General features: G+C 37.4%; 1 pseudogene; it reads right to left on the bottom strand.

Moving 5' to 3' along the window:
* Positions 1 to 23,791, bottom strand: part of LOC132110332 (S1 RNA-binding domain-containing protein 1-like) — a 61,861-nt pseudogene that overhangs the window by 12,408 nt on the left and 25,662 nt on the right.

Raw genomic sequence — 23,791 nt, 5'->3', positions numbered from 1 at the left:
TATCCTGATCTTTCCTGGCTTTTGTGGGTGATAAATGCCAAAACTTGGGAGGTACCAACACTCCTTGTTGTCTTCCAAAGGGGGAGCAATCTCCACATGTTTTTTTTTTAACATTGTCTCCAAGAAATCCACATAATGGTCTTTCATGTCTGTCTTCTTTTTCAGAGAACGACGAAGTGATAATAGACGACTGACAGCCTGGTCTCTATTATTGGGTAAACGCTCTCTGGGACAGCGGAACGGGAGTGGAGCCACCCAACTATTAAATTTGTCTTTGGTGAATTCGTTGTCCATAATATCCAGGAAAACCTCATCTTCTCCAGATAGTGCAAGCATGTTATCTTCTTTGGTTTGTTTGAAGATATGCTTGCCAATGTCGTGAGATCGTTTCGTGCTCGATATGAGCCTGTGCTCTTCATTAGTGAACTTTTCTTTTGAACGAATGCTGTTTCTGCAAGGTGTGAGAAAGCTGGGTCTGCCGTTCTCAAGCACACTAGTTTTGAAAGTGTTTACCGTGGGTTTGTGAGCTCCACCGAGGCACATATCTCCTACAATCACCCATCCCAGATCGAGGAGTTGGGCATATGGAGCATTGTGAGGCCCGTTGCGCTGTCTGCGGACCTTGTGCGCACGGATAAGATCTCTCCCTATGAGAATGAGAATGTCAGCTACGGGATCCAGTGGAGGTATCTGAGAGGCAATGGCACGAAGATGAGGGTGGTAAGAAGCGGCTTCAGGAGTTGGAATCTCCAGTCTGTTATCGGGGATTGAATTACACTCTATGAGTGTTGGAAGCATCATTGATATTTTCCCATCCAAGGATTCAACCACAAAATCCTTTGCTCTCCTTCCACTAGTATCAACTGTGCCTGAGCATGTTCTCATTGTGTAAGGGAAAACTTCTCCTTGAACATTGAACGTTTGAAAGAAGGCTGACCTCGCTAAAGATAGGTTACTTTGATCGTCCAACATGATGTACACACGCTTCTTTTCCTCAGAACAACCATCAGGGTAAACGTTGACTAGGCAAATTTTTGAACATGACTTTCCTTGTAAACCTGTTCCACATATTTCTGTACAGACGGACGTGGTCACTGTGGAGGTTGGTTCTTCTTGCTCCCCGCCTTGAGCCTCTGTTAGTATGGTGGGTCTCTTTTCAAGCCATGGAGCTGGACCATCATGAAGAGCAGAAACATGGTCATGACTATTGCATTCTGAACAATGGATAGTCATTTTGCAGTCTTTGGCCCTGTGGTCTGAAGAAACACAGCACTTGTAGCAGATAAAGTTCTCTTTAAGAAACCTCTTCCTTTCAGCTAAAGACTTCATTCTGAAACCTCTACATTTCGCTAGTGAATGGTTCTTTTTATGGAGGGGGCATTGACTTGTCAGGTCAACTGAACTGGTGTTGTAACTTACAGATAAGTTTGATTCCACCTCTGTTTTGCTAGCAGAGATAGAAGGTCTGAATCTTGACTGCTTCATTTGGAATGTTTCAGCTTTAAGAGGCAATGCATTAGAAGATTGAAAAGAGAAGCTGGGATCTGTTCTCATTTCAGCATTTTCATTGACAAACTCAACAAAGTATGAGAAAGGTGGATAATGAAGTAGGTATTCTTTCTTGTATTTTGTTCCCTTAACAATCCATGATTCCTGAAGATTCTGAGGCAGTTTTTCGACAATAGAGTTTATTCCCTTTGATGTGTCAAGGAATCCAAGACCAGGTAGATTGCCTTCTTCTTTCATCGCTTGAACCTCCAGGAGCAGATCTGCGAGTGCTTGCAACTGATTGAAGTCTTTGTGAGAAATCTTAGCGAAATTCTCTAAGCGTTTGAATAAAGATGCTTCAAATTACCTCTGGGGAAACATATTTTTTGTCCAAACGTTGCCATAAATGTGTGAGACCAGCTTCAGGATCATGTGCATGGGCTGCTCTTATTCTCATAGCATGTCGGAGGGACTTCCCGCCGAGCCACTTGGTAAGCAAATCAATCTCTTCGTTGCTTTTTAGATTTAGACCATCAATGGCATTCCTAAATGCTATTTTCCAGGGTATGTAATTCTCTGGCTTGTTGTCAAATACTTTGAAACTGGAAGTGAGAAGATCACGGCGTGCAAGAAACACTGCAAGATCAGACACCTCTCTGGATTGAGGTACTGGTTCACTTGGTGAGCAGGGATTTCTCACATGAGTGGGAAAGCTATTTGACTGCCTTGTTCGCTGATACCCCGTTTGGTCATGTCTGCTTATTACATTTACAGCGTTAGGAGTAGACTGGTTGATTCCAGGAGTGTCATCTTCTTTCTTTATACTCTGGTTCTGAGAAAAGTGTGTCCGAATGTATTCTTCTGTACGTTCAGCGGCCAAAGAACTACTCCTTTCAGTTTCGTCATTTGAATGGCTTGCAGCAGATTCCAATACCTTTGCTGCTGCGAGAGCTGCTTCAGCTTCACCCTCCTCTTTCAGAGCAATTAGCGTTGCTTCAATCCTAGCCTTTTCAACCTCCATATCTATCTGGCGCTTTGCAAACTCAGCTCTTGTGCGTGCGGCCTCTGCCTTTGCGCGTGCTTCAGCTGCAGCTTGGCTTGCATTAGATCTATGAGAGCGGCGTGAGGATGAAGCGTTGCTGGCTGAAGATTTAGCCTCTGACCTGGTTTCCAGCTTGGAAGCTTGGCTGTGTTTTGACGAGTGCGACATTCTGGTTCTTTTCGTCGATAGAGCGCATGTAGTCCAGTGTTAAACTCTCAATGTGAAGTCAATCTTTTCACTCTTCTGCCTTCAGCTTAAGTTTGCTTTTGCAGCGAGCTAAACAAAGGCTTAGTAAAAGTCGTAGACAGTTTTCTGGGTCAAACTTTGTTTACTGAAGCCCAATTTGTGAAACTGTAACACAAATGAACAATAATATGAAAACATATCTCTTACCATGGTACATTCAGTTCACATAGATCAAACATGAATCACCTTTATATAACTTAGAAGATAGCTATGATGTAAATCAAGAACAATCAAGCATCTCAATATATACCCCTATTTACAGTTAACCTGTCAGATGTAAATAGTTCTCAAACATGAGTACAACCTATCAAAATACATGTAACAATATTTTACTGCTTAGATTAACATTTTAAACTTACAGATTGTGCTGTTTCAGGAGCAAAACAAGAAGGAAGGACGTGGATGCACCTTCACACTCTGCTGCCATGAGCTCGAACATCCTAAAATGGCTGCTGTATTTTTATAGAAGACGTGCTACTTGAAATGTCCACAAGGTGTCAGTATTGACAAAATAAACTATAATATGACTAAGGCCAGGATACAGTCCTCCATAAAATATGTCATACAGCATCACACACTGCAAGCTTGAGTGAGGAATGGCCGGCGGTCTTGAGAACACTGCGGCCGGAGGATTCAACGAAGGAGCGCCGGGGGCTTGCGGCAACCACATGGGACGACCCCGGGTTGGACTCTACTTCTTCCAAGGTGAAAGCCGATCCGGTGATCCACAGCATGAAGTTGATGCATTTCCTCAGCGACCAGCACGGATCAGCTCCAGGCATGATGAAGCGGATATCATCCTCTTTTGGAAGGCCAAACAAAGTAGTTTCACTTTCACAATGAAACACACAGCGTCTCCATAACATGGTGGCAGCGGCAACAGCAACAGCATGAATAAAAGTTACGCCTTCTTCCTTCACATGAACATTTGGGTGGTGTTATGCAAATCTTCCGACACAGTGACATAGATATGTGGGGGGGGGCGTGTTTAAACAAGGTGTTTTAGGAGAGCTTGGAAGACTTTTTTAAAGATATATCTGGGTTTGAGACTTTAGTCTTTGCAACTTTACAGATCTTCTTTATGCACCAAGAGCTTGTAACACTCCAAAGAGAAAGGAAAAATGTTCATCTTATTATATGCCCTTTTTAATTTTTTAAATACAGATACTTCTCTTTATACTATACTTTTCATCATATACTGTAGAACAAGTGTGTTATGGCTCAAGCTGCCTCTGCATTAAAATGCAAGTAAAGGCATGTATAGTTGGCTACAGAGAGACTGCATGTTTAGATTGCATATGTTTGCTGAGAGTGATGAAATGTAACAGAGAAGTTGTGAAGAATATTGAGACAGTTTGGGCTTGTTTTGTGCAAATGACTAACCACCTGTTGTGACTTTTTTGTGAGAAACTCATCTGTATATATAAATTCTGAGAAATCCACACAAATATTGAGAAATGTGATCCAATAATAAGGTGTAGTGGTCACCAAAGCTATTTGCTTTGCTATGTGGTTGCTAGGGTGCTCTGGGTAGTCGCTAGGGTGCAATGGTGTTCTGGGTGGCTGCTAGCAAGTTGTTAGGTTTTTATTTTAGTAAAAAAAACTGCTAAGAACAAACCAAAACCCATACATTTTCAATACTGAGCTATGAACACACAGAATGCCAAAAACAGCCTTTCTTATTGACTTTGAAACATCTAACAGTTCTAGAGCAGAACTAGATCTACTGAAACAAAACTCTGTTGAGCCTTTGAGTTATGAGGTGATGAAAATGCAAAGAGTAACAGAAACGCACGCACATACTGAAGATGAATTCCAGCTTGTCTCTTAAGTAAAATATTTGATGAAAGAACTGCAGAACATTCAAGTGACACTTCATGTTCTGCAGTTTCCACAGCAACAACAGCACTAATGGTCAAATGGTACAAAATTTCTTTATGCTCAACAATGTTGCATTTATTTCATTTGATTAAAAATACATTAAAAACAACAATACTGTGAAATATTATTACAATTTAAAATAACTTTTCTATTTCTATTTAAATATGAGAAATATATATATATATATATACAGTTCAGTAAAATGCAGTTAATCCTTATAGGCTGATATGGAACATGGACATCAAGAAATAACTCTTCTTATTATATATGGAAATCAGTTGTGCTGCTTAATATTTAGAATTCTTTGAAATATAATTTAGATATTTTAAATATAATACGTAACAACGTAAAGGTCTGTGATTTTTTATTAATTTGTTGCATAATAAGCTTTTTTTATTATTTATTCATGTTTCTTCATAAAATAATCTTCATTAATACAAGTTTAAATGTTAAACATGTATTAGTATATATATTTATATAGTTAACATTAACCTAGAATAATAAATGCTGTAAAATAGTGCTTATCGTTTATTATAATGCATCAAGTAAAAATAACACATTAATCCTTACTGTAAAGTGTAACCAAATTACCAGTGTATAAAATGACAAAACTAAACACATCTACTGCAAACAAATCACCAAAACATTTGGAAAATTAACTGAAAAGTCAGAAACAGGCATGTGTTCTGACAACACCTGCTTGTAAATGACTTTCACACATATACCTGTGCCCTATGTGTCTACCAATTTCAACAAATTACTCTAGCATTCATATCGCCCAACGGCAACTACCCATCATTCTCCACTGGTCCTGCACAGATTTCCATGATGTTGGTCAAGGACACTGTGCTTCCCTCCAGCTGTCGCTCTGGCACAAGGACAGAACAGAGATGGAGAGAGAGAGAGAGAGAGAGAGAGAGAGAGGGAGGAGGTTGCAGAGCTGAACTCTTGAGTGATTTATGAACAGCTACAGTGTAAGTGTGTCGGTGGCGGACAATTGGCTCCAAGGCTCAGGTTTCTGAAGGGGGTCTCAGCTGGGCTTATGTTACCCTTTGGTGTGTTAGTGTTTATGGGGTACCAGTGCTCCTGCTCTTTTGGATTCAGAAGAGTGAAGTTGGCCATATCCTCTTGGCATAATGAAAAGCAGCTCCGCCGAGGAGTGTTGTGGAGGAGACCTCTGTTCAACACATCGTAAGCTACGGGGTGGGCCTATAGATAGAAGCTATCCAGACACAAAGAGGCTGCTTTAGTGTGTGGTCCCCTTAGCAGTAACCCTGAAGTTAATTTGTTATCATCAGTGAATGTAAGAAATTTGATATCAACCCTGCGATGATTCAATGACTGAGAAAAATGAGTTCCTAACGCTGCATTGAAGATGATGAAGAGCTATTCACTTCCACAGACTCACTTGCCAATGTTTGTAATGCCAGAATGGTGGCTTGGTTTTTGAAGACAGAAAGGTACACAAAGGAATAGTTCACCAAAGAAGGAAAATCTTCTTAATTTAACTTAAACTTGATGTGACACATCTAAAAACAGCAAAATTGACTAAGACTAAGATTTTCAGAGGTCTGTTCTTCACACAAAGCTATCATATAACTTCACAAGACTTGGAACACCGTGCAACAGTGAATTTTTTTTTAGTCATTTTGGAGCTTGACATTATATGAAAGAGAGTGGCCAGGATATTCTTTAAAAGATCTTATTCTGCGTTCCATAGAAGCAAGTCTGAAATAGGTATGAAACGACATGAGGACAAGCAAATAATGACAGAATTTTTATATTAGGATTAAATGTTTCTATACATCACTACTGGGGCTGATACAACATCAGATTTTCTCTATATGAATATACGATACAATAATGATATTATTCCATTAACTATAGACATTTGAAATAAGAAAATAATGCTATAATATATCATTGTTAACTTTGCTCTGTCTGTGCAATCTGTTCGAACTGTCAGCTAAAAGGATGTCCATTCCAGTTTGTTCGTTGTGATTGTGATTGCTGCTTGTTTTAATTTAATCGAATATATTTCTTATATCATCAATATATTTCTAATATATTTCTAATCAATCAAATATATTTTATAATATACATTTTAGCATGTTATCAATCAGCATGGTTTTTGAGGAGTACCCATTTTGCATAAATGCATAAGGAAATAGCGGAGTCAAATAACATCAAATAAAGCAAAATCAAGCAACAAAAGATTGTGAAGTAATCATCAGATGCCATGTTAGTCTCTGAGATCTTGACTCAAAAATGAAAATTAGTCCATAAATTACACACCTTGAAGTCATCCTAAGTGTATATAAATTTATTCTTGTTGTTTTAAAAATTGTCTTTGATCTTTCAAGCTTTTTGATGCCACTCACCTGCTGTTGCACTGCATTGGTTCATGAAAAGTTTAGTAAAAAGTACATCCATTAAAAAAAAGTGTCTCACACGACTCCGGGGGGTGAACTTCTGTAGCAAATCGATGTATTTTTGTAAGAAAAATATCCATATTAAAAATGTATTAATCACTTTAATCTATCTTGCACTCACTGTTGTAAAGCGGAAGTAGTTCCAGAAGAATGACATATGAGGTCATCTTTGCACATGCGCTGGTGATTCTCGTGATACCAATGTTTACAACGTTAACAGGAGCAAAGGAAGCAAAGTTTCCTTACTTTAGCAAAGTCTCCTCTCGGCTTATATCGAAATCCTCCGACATTCTTCTTTACAAATCCTCGTTTTGTACTTCTAATTAGTGACCATTGTTTTGTTTTGATCTCTCTGCTGCATTACCGGGTGCGTCACTTCTGAGCAACGCATGCGCAAAGCTGACCTCACATACATCATTCCCCAGGTACTTCTTCATTTACAACTGTGAGCGCAAGCTAGATTAAAGTGAATATTACTTTTTGAATATGGATATTTTTCTTACAAAAAGGCATCAAATCACTTCAGGCGGCCTTTGTTCACCCCCCGGAGGCATGTGAGACACTTTTTTTTAATGGATGAGCTTTTTATTAAACTTCTCAAGGGCCGATGCAGTGCAACACCCAATAAGTTGCTTGAAAGATCAAAGACAATTTTTTTTAAATAACTCTAACTGAATTCGTCTGAAGGAAGAAAGTCATATACACCTAGGATGACTTGAGGGTGAGTAATTTATGGCTTAATTTTCATTTTTGGATGAACTAACCCTTTAATAAGACCCTTTAATAAAAATACAAACCAACATTCTTATCTGTAAAAGGTTGTCCCATTTCTTCAGAAATTAAAATCTCAGGAAAAGTTGGTTAATTTCTCCAACATACTGCAGTAGTCAATAAGTGAGTTAGGTCATTGTATGGGAAACATACTCCATATGGTTAATGGCACTTGATTGTTCAAGATATTATCATACGTGTGGGATTAATACAATATCAATATTTAATGTTGTAAATATCATGCTCTCCTCTTCATGCTCTCGCAGATTACTGAAGAACAAAGAAAGTACTATCAGTTATTGGCTATAATAAAAAGGCATGCCACGGAAACTGGTCAAGGGAATGTGAGTTTATTTTGGTAGGAGGCTCCAATTAGAGCTCACATCAACATTTGTTTCACAGCTAGCGTTTAAATACTAGAGATGGTCCATCAGGGGGTCATACACACACAATGTGCACTACATATTGTGTATGCACATTGTGTGTGTATGAGTGGGAAGTGGTGGGGCTAAGGGTATCAAGTTCATCACATTACAGCAACATGATCCGCAATACCGTCCACGCTTTGCAATGCACCCGACGTGCAATGAAATCGTTCACGAAATGGAGGAGGACAAGCTGCATGTTTACACAAGCAAAATGTGTGACCGATTTAAGGCGCCTACTGTCCTGACTTCACAAATATTAAGTGCAAACCATTCACTGATGCAGAGAGGGGCGCATTTTCATTTAATTTCTATTCTCATTAACTGCTGCATTCATATAAATGAGAACGAGAGAGGAAGTGAAAAGGGCTGTCCAATAATTTGCAAAGGGAAAGTGAATGAGCTGGTGAAATAGAGGACAAGAGTGATAAACCCAGTTCATAAATGGGTTACAGATTGTTGGGAATATGTCAAGCTTGTCATCATCATTATAAAGATATCACTCAGACGGTTCTGCTCACATCATTAGCCTTATGATTCCTGCCCTGGCTGAAGCGTGCAACATATCTAATAGACTTTATTAGCAATATCCAGAATACCTCGCAAGTCCCCTAGAAACCCTTGTTAAAGTCCGCTACATTTGCTGGGCGCTACATTACCAACTCAGCACTGCTGGTGGCCATGTTTAATCAAATCCTGTTACTCCAAGAAAAATATGTCCGGGCTCATGATGACAATTGGAGTGGAGCAACGTCCATTAGCATAGCATTTGGTAACGATAGAGAATGGTGATAATACAGGGGACTGCAAGGGAGGCTTTTCTGCCTGGATTAGTCGGAAATGAAGCCTAACAGAGAGAAATGAAAACAAACAAAAGGGGAGCGGAGGAGGGAGGATATAACGGGGTGATTATTCCCCCACTCCATGTCCCTAAGTGGCTTTATTAGACCTCTGACCCTAAAAAAGCACCTCTGATGACAGAAGCAAAGAAAGAGTGAAAAGGAGCAAAGAAGGAGTGGATGGAAAAGCATACAATTCACACGTGCATATACTGAGTTTCAGACAACAATCAATATAAATTTTTACATTAAAAAAAATATTACATTTATTACCATGCAATATAATTTGTAAATTACTAATTATATATATATTCTATTTTATAATTCTATTTTAATTATATTTAACATATGAATCATTCAAATAATATTGATGTAATAAACAATAAGTATTATTTATATAAGATTTTTTTATAATATACAATTTTATAAAATTGATAAAAAATATAAAATAATTGTAATGAAATTGTGTAATAAATTATAAACAAAATACAAATAGAATATTATACATAATGCAATAGAAATTTGTATTATATTTTATTTGTCAAATTTTATACACACATTTACAAATTATATTGTATAAAAATAATTATTTACATTTTACATTTTTTACATTTACAGTAATCATTTAGCAGACGCTTTTATCCAAAGCGACTTACAAATGAGAACAATAGAAGCAGTCAGGTCAACAAGAGAACAACAACAGTATACAAGTGCCATGACAAGTCTCAGTTAGTCTAGTACAGAACGCATAGCCAGGTTTTTTTTTTTTTTTTAATAAATGAAAAGACAAGAAAAGAAGAAAAAGTGCTAGTATTAGTAGGTTAAGTGCTGGCGAAAAAGATGAGTCTTTAGATGTTTCTTGAAAATGAGTACAGACTCAATTGAGATTGGGAGGTCATTCCACCAGCTGGGCACAGTCCAGGAAGAGGTCCGTGAGAGTGATTTTGAACTTCTTTGGGATGGCACCACAAGGCGTCGTTCACTTGCAGAGCGCAAACTTCTGGAGGGCACATAAGATTTAACCAATGAGTTTAGGTATGTTGGTGCCGTGCCAGTGGTCGTCTTGTAGGCAAGCATCAGTACCTTGAATTTGATGCGAGCGGCTACTGGTAGCCAGTGTAACCTGATGAGGAGAGGAGTAACGTGAGCTTTTTTGGCTCATTGAAGACAACCCTCGCTGCTGCATTCTGGATCAATTGCAGAGGCTTGAAAGTACATGCAGGAAGGCCCGCAAGGAGAGCATTACAATAGTCCAGTCTGGAGAGAACAAGAGCTTGGACAAGAAGTTGGATGGCTTGCTTATAATATCAATTGTATATATAGTATAATTAAAATTATTATTAGAATAGCAATATCAATATAATAATATCAATATAAATGTGCTTTTACTTGTGATTAGCTGCTTACAAATAATAATAGTCTTCATTTTAAGTCACAATTTTCTTCGTTTTATTTTATTTTTTTTCAGAAACCTTTGATTATTTCCAGATATGTGGTCAGATGTTTGTACAAAACTGCACAAATACACATACACATACACAGACACAAACACACATAAAATGTCACAAAATAAAGTGTAATTGCATGAGTACACACACAAGTGAAGCCAAAGTACGACATCAGCTATGAAGGAAATGAAAATGAGTAATAGGCAGTGAATGAATGTCTTGTTCCTAAATTATAGTTGCCATTCACCAATAAATCCTCCAAATTCCACAGCATTCAGATGCCATGCCCACGGTTCATATTTAATTTTCAAAAACCTCTTTCACATGCACACACTGATTTTGATTTAACTTGCAGCTGTCATGCACGCAAGCACATACAAACCACAAGGCATCCATGCACACATCTTCTGGAAGCAACAGGCACAAGTGTCAGATTGGAGTAGTCTAAACAGACTTGAGCAGCACAGCTGCGGGGAGAGCATCATTCACTGCCAGAGAGTGCTGAGCACACGCTGAATGTGCTTTTCATATGAGCGGCAACAGCTTGCACAACTCTCACACTGAGCAACACAGGACCAGATGCTCCTACTTGAGGTAAACACTTGTTACCACTTGGGTCAATCCTTAAGCAGATCCAATGATCATGTGCAGTAGTGCAGTAATGTGATAGTTCAGTGCCACACTCCGTTCTCACCTCAAGGCAATGCTGTAGGATTCAGGGTGGATGCAGGTTTGGTCCAGTGGGTTAAACTGGCTAGAGGTGCTCACAAAGCCCTTGACTTTTTTCTTCCCAGCTGTCTGTTTCAGAAGGCCTTTGTTCCCTTCAGAGTCAATACTGCCTGAAGCACAATTCATTAACATTGAGAGTAAAATGTCTGATTTATAAATTTTTTACAAATTGTACTGTGTATATCTTAAATATCTATTTTTATTTTTTAGACATTGTGGTAAGCTGTACCACTTTTTAGTTGCCGTCTACAAGAAGTAATCAGATATTTCAATTCTGACATCATGAGATTATCAACTGAAATTAGAAGGAAGCATCAGTAACCTGTAACTATACAATTAAAAAGTAGAATATGGTCAAGTGACACATTTTGCCTTTCATTGCCCCAAAAAGAAGAATTTAAATGATAAGTCAATGAGTAAAATTGCTCTACATTTTTATTAGTCAGCCAGAAGGTTTAATATTCAGAAATGTTTTAATAATTTCTTAAAAGCACTTGTGATATTGAAAGTACTAATAATTATTAATAATATTAATTAAATTATTATGAATTAACAACTGTAATAGTATTTTCGGAATTTGGTGGCAAAACTCACCATTACTACTGGTTAAGCCACTGGCACATTTTTAGCCAAAGCATATATGAAAAATGTTATTTATATCATTTTGCATCTTTTTTTATTTTATTTCTTTAGATCAAGGGGGACGACACATCTTGTCCCACTCACCCCTCCATAATATAAAGGTAGCTTGGTGCAAAAACATGTAACTGTAGAAGTGGCATGAATCAGCCGTGTACCTGCGTACTGTCTCAGGGTTGATCCTGATGAAGCTGGCACACTGCTGAAAGCTTTTAGGTCCGAGGCCTTTGACCAGTTTCAGCTGTTTTCTGTTGAGAAAACGTCTGTTCTTTTCTTTCCACTCCATAATATTACATTCAGAAACTGTATACAACAGTAACTTACACTGTCAAGGTCCAGAAGTATGAAAGACATCGTCAGAATAGTTCATCTGCCATCAGTGGTTCAACCATAATGAAGTGACAATAATACTTTTTGTACACGAAGAAAGACGATGTCTTTCATACTGGACCTTGACAGTGTAATTAACTTGGCAGTCAATGGGCAGTAACAAGCCTCCCGGTTTTCATCCAAAATATCTTTAATTGTGTTCCGAAGACAAACAAAGCTTTTACAGGTTTGCAACGACACGGGGCAAGTGATTATTGACAAAAAAATGTATTTTGGGGTGGAGTATCCCTTTAATCTCTCACATCTTCCCGCTTGACCAGTAGGTTCAATTCCTGTTTGTTTTTGGAATTAGTCGTTGCTTTATGTCAATACCCAGCATAAACCACGCATCCTGAATGAAGAGCTTCACAGAAGTCCACCTAAGACCATGGACATTCCTTTTCATGCTTATGTAATCCCTACATGTTCACAAACAAGTCAGATATTAGTAAAATTTTTAGAACTTTTTCCAGCAGAATTACCAAATGGCTGCCTAAGATCTCATAATCATTTTGACCTTTCCATACAAAACAGAAAGCCATTGAAAAGGTTTTTTTTTTTTTTTGTGAGAGACCGTATGGGCAATTCGATGTGGCAGCTCCCCTAAAGAAAGCTATGTAAACATTTTATGTCATCACTTATAAATAATGGGCAAATAATGCTGGAGCCACGAACAGGTCGTCTGGAGCTCAGGTACTGAGAGCTCATTTAAAGTCAGGTAAACAGATGACCTGATCCCTACCTCACGAGCATTTAACCCTGCCTCTTAATGGGATCACACAGTTTTCCTGCTCTGAATAGTGATGCATGGGTGTCTAAGTATACCATAAATTTAAAGCATAATCCTTAAGAATTAAATATAAAAATCTGATCTTTGTGAAATGCACAGATTTCAGTCTAATGCTTACATGTATCTGAATGAATGCACTGATTAAATATGGAAGTGTACAAGCTTCCATCAAAATATGTTTTAAACTGGTTTATACTAGCGTATACTAGTGTTGAATGAAGGATTATTTTAAAGAATAAGCTGTGTAAATGAAAGCTAACCTTTCGAAGGCACATCGAGGGGCATGATCCTGATTGATCCATGATCCATGATCCAAGTCACTGTTTTCTGTAGAGCAAACAATTTAGAATTACTTGTGAAATCCTACAAGGTATTAGGCAGTGCGAGTGGATGTAATAAATGTATACATTTCGGTGTTTCTGTAAGTTTATGTGACTAACTTTCAAGGCTAGATATCTCAATTTGTGTATAAGTTAGTGAGCAGCAATGTTTGTGTACGTAGATCCCAATTTTTGTGTGTAGTGGGGATGTGAAAAGACACTATGGTGCATGCGTCTGTGTGTGTGTGTGCTCTTGTTTTTGTGACATATCAGGACACAACTCTGTATAATGACATGGGTATGACAAAGGTATTACAAGGAGAGGGTGACTTACGAGGACATAACCCATGTCCCCATTTTTCAAAATGCTTATAAATCATACAGAATGAGTTTTTTTGAGAAAGTAAAAATGCACAAAGTTTCCTGTGAGGGTTAGGGTTAGGTGTAGGGTTGTTGTAAGGGCATAGAAAATACAGTTTGTACAGTATAAAAACCATTACACCTATGGGATGTACCCACTTGTGTGTGTGCGTGTGTGTGTGTGTGTGTGTGTGTGTGTGTGTGTGTGTGTGTGTGTGTGTGTGTGTGTGTGTGTGTGTGTGCGACATGTAGGGTGTCAGACTAAACAGAGTGTAAGCAATAATGGGGAGGCGAGTGAGAAGTTGCCATGTTGTGACTCCTGCTGGAAAATATTTGGCCTCTACCTCATCAGCGTCTCTGAACAGATGTTGATGTCCACTCCCACGAAGCTCACACACTCCTGCACCACCCCATCCAGCGCTGCCCTCAGCAAACTCTGTGACACGTCGTGCTGGAAACAGTGACCACAGTCTTAGAACGTGTGTTTGTGTAAGGAAGGAAAAGGAACGACTCTGTTTTTGACCTGGGCTCTGAAAATGAAATCAAACACCTTGAAGATATTTTTCTAGTATGTTGACTTGATTCAATCACAATTTTGACATACATTAAAGGTTCACTAAATCGCTATGGAAATAATTAAAGCAGTAAGAATTCTACTCCGTGTCTTTTGAAATGTCAAGAAGGTCTACATCTATTCAATATCTCAGCAACAAATCGTGCTGTCTCAATCGCTTTCCAAAAACAAGCCACTTTGCAAGGCCAGTGTTGTGTCATTGCCAATCAAACGGTAACCCTAAATACTTTGCGGTGTTCGTGCTGGTCTGAGGGGAAAAAAGAAACGGCAGAATAAAAAGGCAGCCAGTGGATTCCTTTGCCTCAAGAGACACGGAGAGAAGGTCTGAAGCTGTTTTCATTGGAAAGCATCTGTGACACTTCAAAGTCATCTCACAGGGGTTTTCCATTAAGTGCAAGGAATTGATAAAGTTAATCCAGCCGAACTTTTCACACTTTGGAGGCGGTTTTCTGAAATGGAGATGGAATTCAAAGAAAAGAAAACCGCAAGGGCAAATACAAAACTGACCAAAAATTAGGAGCGAGAAGGAAATTCTGACAAGCCTTTGAATGTCTTGCACTGGGACCAGTATCCATATGGAAGAAGTTATACCGTGCTTCTAGACCTGCTAAGAAGAATGTGCAATTTTTCTTTTGGGAAAACGTATTACAATGAACAACTTCTCTACTTTTACAAGATTTCAGTCCACCATGGTGGCTTGTGGGGAAAACTAGATAACTTTACTCAAATATAAAGTTGCGATGAAACCGAAGGAGCAACAGATCTTTTATTTTCTATCATCATGTACATCAGAGTGAAATGTATTCTAAAAAAAAAAAACATGTAGGGCGAACTAAATTATTGGAGATTGTTGACTATGTTTTAAGCGCAGAAGTCTGGCATATGTCACCAGACAAAAGTCAGAATTTTTTTATTTTTTTATTTTATTTTTAATGAAACATGCATATAGAATTTATTTACAATGAGATCAATAACATGCATTTAGAAAACAGATGAACTTCCATTTCATGACGGCTTTAAGAGAGCTAATCTGTCTAGTAAATCTATATGAAACAGACAGCCACTTTACATTGTGTATTTCACTCATATGTACTTATATTTAAATACAATGCACTTATTGTGTACATACATTTCTTAACAATGAACAATTAATTACAGCTGCAATTAACTTCTGTAGTTGCATCTGCACTTTGATTGATTGATTGATTGATTGATTGATTTATTGATTGATTGATTGACTGGCAAGTACACAGTTAGTTAAAGACACCTAATATAAAGTAACCAAAACATAAACTATTTACTTTGAATCTAACTGGTCTCTTTAAAATTTCTAGCCATGGACATATGGGAGTTCAACATAATGTAATACAAAAATGTAGTTTATGGAGGTTTGGGAGTGTATGACATGTATTGCCTGTTCTGTATACTTTTCTGTGTGTAAATTTACAGTGCGAGTAAGATCTAATGCTTTCAAGTTGTCTTTGTGTGCACTAGTGCGTCACTGTGTATGTGTGAATACAAATTCAGTAAATTAAACAGACCTAGAAGCCCACTGACCTCTTATAACTAATTCAATATACACATTCAACCTCTCTTGTGCACACACGAATACACACAGTCACACATTAACACAAGAACAGGCAGAAATAATAAACAAAGACATAGACGATATATTTCCCTCATATTTGGACATAGTGTTTACTTTCAGAGAGTGTTAGAAATTACACAACCAATAGTAAAAAAAGTTAAAAGTAGCTTTAAAGATACTTTATCCTAATATCTTATACTGTTTCAATTATTTTGGGACATATTACAAATTAACTTGTTTCATCAAGACGCCAATTTAGTTGGTAATTAAGAAAACAAACAAACATGAAACTGTGTAAAATAACGTATTATATAACTAAACTCATGTTTCGAGGATACATGGTGGATATTCAGTTATTAAAGACTGACTATTAATACCCTTCCAAGGCAATCATGTTTCACATTAAACACAGAGCGATGCAAAGTGCTAGCTAAAGAACTGCTTTCCAATGTAATAAAATGCAGTACATTTGGACTGTGAAAATGTGGCCAACAAAGCACTGGGAATGTCAAAGTGGCCTGAGAAGCAGATGTTCCTTAAAAAAAAAAACATCCACAAAACAAATGTTGTTGCCTAGAGAAATCTGATATTGTAAACTCATTAGCAGATCCGCCTGTTTGTTCACAAAACACGTCTGTCGAAACCAGGCACCAAAGCATTCCAAGAAAAGATGTGATAAGAGATGTTATAGAATAAGAAGACTTCTCTCCTCTTTTATGGCTGAAAGAATTTTGTGCATGGGTTGATCCTAAATATTAATAAACGGCTAACATAAAAAATAAATAAAATAAAATTAGATTAGATTAAACTTAAATCATTTGGATTGGATTAGGGTTCCTATATAAAGCATGATGACTTCAAGGAACCATGTTTTCTTGTGCAATGGAGTTGAGATGCTAATTTCTTTGTTGACAAACAGAGTGATGGAATGGAAAAGAATCCTATTAGATACGACTGCATGAAGATAAATGGACATGGATTAGACCAGCACAATGGTAAAATCTCATTGGGTTACGGATGACTGAGATATTGAATGACTGCTAGTGCTAGGCAGAGTTATGTGAGTTATAGCAAAGAGCAGAATGTCTGTTTTGCCCTGACAGGATCCGGATGACTGCCACTGGAACAAATGACATCTGTGTGATAACAAATACTGTCTAGCCGTATATGGACTAATCTTACCCAAGCAAAGATAGAAAATCACAGACTGGTAGAGAATCAAACTTTTCTGCACCATGTTGTGCACTTGATTAAAGTTTCAGTTAACATAATTAATAATGGTTTTTAAATAAACAGTAGCAGCATTGAGATCTCAGCACTAGACGTCCCTTGGGAATAAGTGTGAAAAATAAAGGATCTTTCTTGAGCCTTTCAGAAGTCTTGCACTCTTTTGTAATATTGCCTCTGGTGGTTAATGCAGTTCATTGCAACAGGCCAATAGTCAAAAAAGATTTTTCATTTAGTATCACCTCCTAAATCTAGTCAGTGACACACAAATGCTGGAAAAACAACTGTAATATGTATGTACACCACTGGAACACATGTGTTGAAATGAAACATGAAATCTAAACAAGAAACATTAGAGCCTGAAGGCAGAAGCGGAGATATTCTTCAACAGCCAAATCATTCTTAATGAACATTGTTTACTCTGAAAAAATATTCAGAAATATAACAGTTTATGGCATTTTCCCATATGATGCTTATGGCAATTTCAAAACAATCACTCATCAGATCTACATCACCACTGTACAAAAACAAATTATTATAATACAATCACTTGCTAATAATCAATAAACTAGTGCAGACTCAAGGTACTTCTCACAACAAACAACTCCTTATTTTTAACATACAAAAACCTGCTGCCACATAATAGCCGGATGCAATCTGAGAAGTGTGTGGACAGGTTCCCATGTAGCTGCGCCCAAACCCTAAAGTTAGCTTTTGAGTACTTGGCAGCCGGTCGACTGTATAAACTGCCTTGAGCGTGGATGGAGCAAAAATTCTCACAGTCCTTGAGCAGGCTGATAGAGGAAGACACCCAAAAAGTGTCACCTACGGGCAGTTTGGAGCTCTGTTGATGGAATGCACACTCATTAGAAAGCCATCAATCATCACGACCCCACCAGATCTATTTTTAAAGGCTGTTCCAGGATGCTATGTGCTAGGTACAATACTTTACGAGGCCGGACGCCACCACTGAGATGTTAGCGCTCACATACTGGAAGAAATAGTCAAATGAATGGCATATAGTGGAACAAGAGAACGGTTAAAGATCTGTATGATGCAGGGTCAGTAGAGAGTGAATTCAAATGATAATTCATCCAAAATTCTGTCATCATTTATCCACTCTCATGGTCATTCCAAACCAGTATGACTTTCTTCTGTGGATAATAAAAGATATTTTCAGAATTTTTTTTTTATGTCCATAAAATGGAAGTCAATGGTCATCAAAACACTCTGGTTACAAACATTCTTCAAACACCTTTTGTGTTCTGCATAGAAAGTAAGTCACACAAGTTTTGAATGACATGAGGGTCAGCAACTAATATAAGTATTTTTATTTTTCCGTGAACTATCCCTTTAAGGCTTTAAAAACACATCAATCACTTTGGACAAATTGAACAAAGCTGAACAAGAAAGTAAACATGGGCTGAAATTGTTGTGGTTATATTTGAAATATCAACCTAGACACTTTGACTGTTTCCAGTAGTAGATGTTTAAAAAGGCTTCGGCTTTCACCCATATCATCTCTCCAATCTCCTGTCAGTCCTACTGGATATCTAAGACTGCATAACCATTTCGATTTTAGTGAGTGTAAAACTGAGCTGCATCTGGTAGAGCATGCGTTAAAAATCCAGTAAGGCCTGAGAAAGACCATGCTCGCCTAAAGCCGATATTAAGCTTTCCATCTGTCTTCAAACACACACGAGCCGCACTCTCAGGTCCTCATTCACAGTAGGAAGAGCGGCTGACAGCTGAGCTCTGACATGGCTTAGCAGTGTGGTAACCCTGAAGACAAAACAACCAAAACTCAATTAAAGCATTGGGGAATGGGTGAAGAAATGTGGTGGGAGTTCACATAGTTTTTAAACCTGCCCTCTGTTTGAACAGACACATATCCTGACATGCCAGGTATAGAGCAGAGGACGGGCCAGTGGTAACACAGATAGGCAATTACATTGCCTCACCAAGCCCAACAGAGCCACGGCGAAGTCTACGACCCAAGTCATGCACACACATATGAACAAAAACATACGGGCTCACACAAACCACAGGATTAAATTCAGGTGCGAGGTCCTGTTTGGCTTGGATAGGCCCCAGCGCCAGAACAAAGTGTGTCTGTCCACACACAGCCCAGTTAACAGGTCTTTTTTTTTTTTTTTTCAGAAAGCTGCCACTCTGAGATGTCAATCAGTTATTCTCTCCTTTCCCGGCCCTCATGACCCAATGTAGATCTAACCAGCTGCAGGCTCTGAAAACACACTTCCCAGAGAGAGCTGAACACACAAAGATGTTTAACTGGGGAGATCCCTTTACATACCTCCCAAACCTCTGCCTTCAGTGTAACCAGAGACCTGCGTTTTCAGCAAATAACAAAAGCTCCAAAACAAGGCATCTGAAAACAGCTACAGACATCCTGAGAGTAGTGTAAGACATAACTCATCTTTAAAATAGACTACAATGAATTCTACTTATGACATAAGATTTTTAAATGTGCAGTCTTGTCTTCCCTGTAAGGTCATGTAGATGTGTGTTACTTATGAAACAATCTAAGACATCCTAAAATCTTGCAATAAGTATTAAAACTTCTCTACAGGGTACCCACACTTTTTGACCAATGAATTTCCATCTTTCTAGTCATTCTGATGCAGTTTGAACACATTCGTCAGATTCATTATAGGCGCTAGGAGAAAACTGTATATATTCACCTTGAAAGTTTCCAGGATTTTCATTGATCTTTAGTACAATTCACCAGCAAGTAAATCATATCAATCTTTTTTTTATTCTCAATCTTTTTTAATCTCCTATGCTAACAATGCCTGTCTTTATTTGAACAAAAATATAGAAAAAATAACTTTTCTCTTTTAACATTTAAATATATATATATATATACATATATATATATATATTTGTTATAAAATATATATGAAATATAAACTTTTGTAACATTATAAATATCTTTACTGTCACTTATGATAAACTTAACGCATCCTTCATTAAAATAAATAAATAAATAAATAAAAATACTGACCTTAAACTTTTAAACAGTATTAATCATCCAGGACTTTTCCAGGATATTTCCACTCAATTTGTGATTACTGAATAAGAATGTTCATTATAATTTAGACTGCTTTGCTAATGAATCAATCAGATCGGTGTGTGAACAAATTTTCATAGATTAAATATTTGACTACAAAAAATGTAAATCATAACAAATCTCCATACGAGCTCAAAATTTAGTAAATGAAATATTTCAGAGCAGAGCCTTAATAGAAAAAAAATTAATATACTGTATATCGACTACAGACATTTCCATGACTTTTCCAGACATTAAAAACACCATTTTACAATTCCCTGAGGTTCCCAGGTTGCCACAACCTTACAAACATACTGTACATAAGAATTATTCAAAACTTGCTTTGCTCCATTAAAAATACTGTGCATGAATTCTAAAAAGTTTTCTGGCAGTAAATCAGATGATGCAGTTTCCTGGCAGTGGGCTGACATTTTAACGACTAATTCTGACACTTTTCTCACCTACACTCTGTTCCATCTTTCCTTTACCTCAGGTGAAGCCTGGAGATGGTCTGGAGTCAGTAAAACCTGTCAAACAGAACACTCACGCACATTGCTCTACTGGACTCACCTACTAAAGTCATGGTATATTATATAAACTTATGTTAGTCTTCTTTCAGAGGTCTGCTACAAATGTGTAGAGGCAAAAGATAAAGATTTTCCTCTCCTGATACCCAGCAGAGGAAATACATTCATATATGTCATATATGTAAAAGATGGAAAATGTATCATGAAACCCAGCTAGATCAGACATGAATCAGAAAGAGTGAAGGTGTTCAGCAGAGCACATAACTTTTCCTTTTTCCCACGCGAAAATGGACTCAGCTATCAATCATCATCAGTCAGCTTCCTGTCAGTCAATACTCACACCACCATTCACTCTCTTCCGTTTTCCCCTGAGGGAACAGTCTCAGCAGGCCCATTAAAAAAGAGAAAGCCTTCAGAAATGACATCACTGGTGCTTTTTCATTACATAACCTTCTAAACCTTCATCAGAAACTTTTTGTTTTTTATTTTAACAAATAGATTTTTTTATTGATGTTCTGAACATGCAAAAAAAACGGTGTATACAAGACTATTTACTAAAGCTTCATCTGTGTGATCATTAGAGTGGTCCTTGTGTGAACAAACATTCGAATGTAATATTTTGTCATTCGAAACTGAAGTACAACCTAAGCAATGCATATTTCTGCAGGGGTTCTGAAAAACACTGATTAACATAATGTAATAATAAAGAATGGCTAAATAATTAATACATAAATGGTTTACTGCGGGTTTAAATGTTTGGACTTGAAAAACACACGAGAAAGTGCACCAAGGAGAGTGTACAGTGTTTTCTCTCACAGCTGGGGAAAATGGTAAAATGTGGCCTCTGGGACCTTTACGCAGTTGGGAAATCTGAACACTCTCCACTTATGTCTCTGTGATTGACAGTTAACTATATAAACCTAAACTTTAGAGGTCCCACCCACTTTGACTAAATGGAACGTCAGGACAATAGAGTAACAATAGAGAGCGATGTGCAATTTAAAGTCTTGTGAAGGTGACATCTTTAAGATAGAGATTCAACTTCAGCTCAACAGCAACCCACTTCATAATATTACTTTATTTCATACAGTAAATTCTTCATAGTATTACATCATCTTTGTATTATATTTTATTTGGGGTGTACAATATATACCATGCAACCTATACCATAACAATTATATTTTATCTCTTTTGGTCTCTGCTGTGAACCTAAACAGTAATTTTAAAGGTTTAATTATTTATTTGTGAAAATTTTGCATTTTAAACTGAAACAACCACTAAAGGCAAACAATTTTCAGGAAAAACACCCTTTTCCCATGACTAACCACATATGATTATATATGCAGTAACCTCATTTTCATGAGTTGGGGAAGCTGGTATACAATAAATACCAACCAACGTAAGATACATGGTCCAGTCTGTTTGTCTATTAAACACACATACTGTATATACATACTATAAACCCCTCTCTCATTTACACACACACACACACACACTTATCACTCAGCATGTCAATGCGGTGGAGAGGCATCATGTGTTGCTCAGATTATGTGGCAGGGTAAATAAACACTAAGTGCTGACAGACGTGCAGGGGGTTGCTGTGATGCACACTAGACAACACTCACACTGTGCAGGGCCAAGGCGAAGTGACCCTGATACTCTGCTACCCTAAACCTGTGTGCACCAGCACATGTGCATATGTTTTTTTGGGTCAAAAGCAGTGAGAAGTATGTGAAATGTGATACTGATCCTTTTGCAAAGACGCAAGATGTTCTTTCCTCTCTTTATTTGGGAAATGGCTCCAAGGTTGCAGTGAACTTATGTTGCAATTAACCATTTAAATTGCCCAATCCCAGTTTTACCACCATCTATAATTATATTTAAGAGTATCTGATTGGTCCTATGATTTGCCAATCTTTATTTCTCTACCATTCAAAAGTTAGGGGGCAGTGAGATTTTTAATGTTTTCAAACAAAGTTTCTTTTGCAGTAAAAATAGTAATATCATGAAATATTATTCCAATTCAGAAATAACTGCTTTCTGTTTTCATTTAATATAAAATGTCATTTATTCCTGTGATGATAAAGCAGAATATTCAACAGCCATTACTCCAGTGTCACATGATCCTTCAGAATCCTTCAGATATCTATCATTCTATTATCGATGTTGAAAAGGATTGTGCTTCTTTAATATTTTTTTGTGGAAACAATTGTGGAATCTGGTAGAGTGTATATAAAGAACTTATTTCAACAAGAGATTCTGGAGAGTTAAAGGTCTTGAAGTAAAAAACTAAATAAAAAATGAGCAGCAGAGGGCAGAAGAGAGAAATCAAATATGCAGGACAGCTAGAGAAAAATAGAAAGATAAAAAGTAAAGAGCAAAAAGAAAAAAAGACTAATCAGGCCCAGCCTTGAGTCAACATATGATGCTACAGGGAATCATAGTAGAATTAATTTCACAAGAAAAATGGATTACTCATAATATGAAACTGCAAAAGCAGCCAGAGACAGGATTAGCTCTCTAGTCCAGCTGACTTCTGCTTGAAACTGCTATTACTCAAAACTAAAAATCAGAGTCTGGCTTAGTAAGTTGGGAATGCGCCTACAATTACTTTGAACATTTCACTGAATCAAGAGCAGAGCCAGACACAACATCATGTACACAGATTATGTGAGGATACTCAACTGTGTATAACGAATAAAGAGGAGATGCACAAAACTAGTTTCTGGGTTTGAATATCAATGTGTTTAGGGTCAATTTTAAAGAGCTCTGCTTAAGGATCCTGAACACGTCTCCCAATGGACACTGAGGACAAAGAAAAGAATGCCAGAGGAAATTATCTCACCATTATGTGTAGGTAATGCTCAGATTTAAAAATGAACGTCTCAAGAGAACAACAATATTTACACTTTAATAAACCCACGGACTTAATTAAGAATAAATTAGACTCACATGAGCATAGATCTATGTAAATGAGAGACTATTTAACTCATGCAAAAGCTTGTGTGGCACGTACTGCACTAATC

The sequence above is a fragment of the Carassius carassius genome, chromosome 30 (genome assembly GCF_963082965.1).
Source record: "Carassius carassius chromosome 30, fCarCar2.1, whole genome shotgun sequence".
NCBI lineage: Eukaryota > Metazoa > Chordata > Actinopteri > Cypriniformes > Cyprinidae > Carassius > Carassius carassius.
This window is presented reverse-complemented; position numbering and strand designations above follow the sequence as displayed.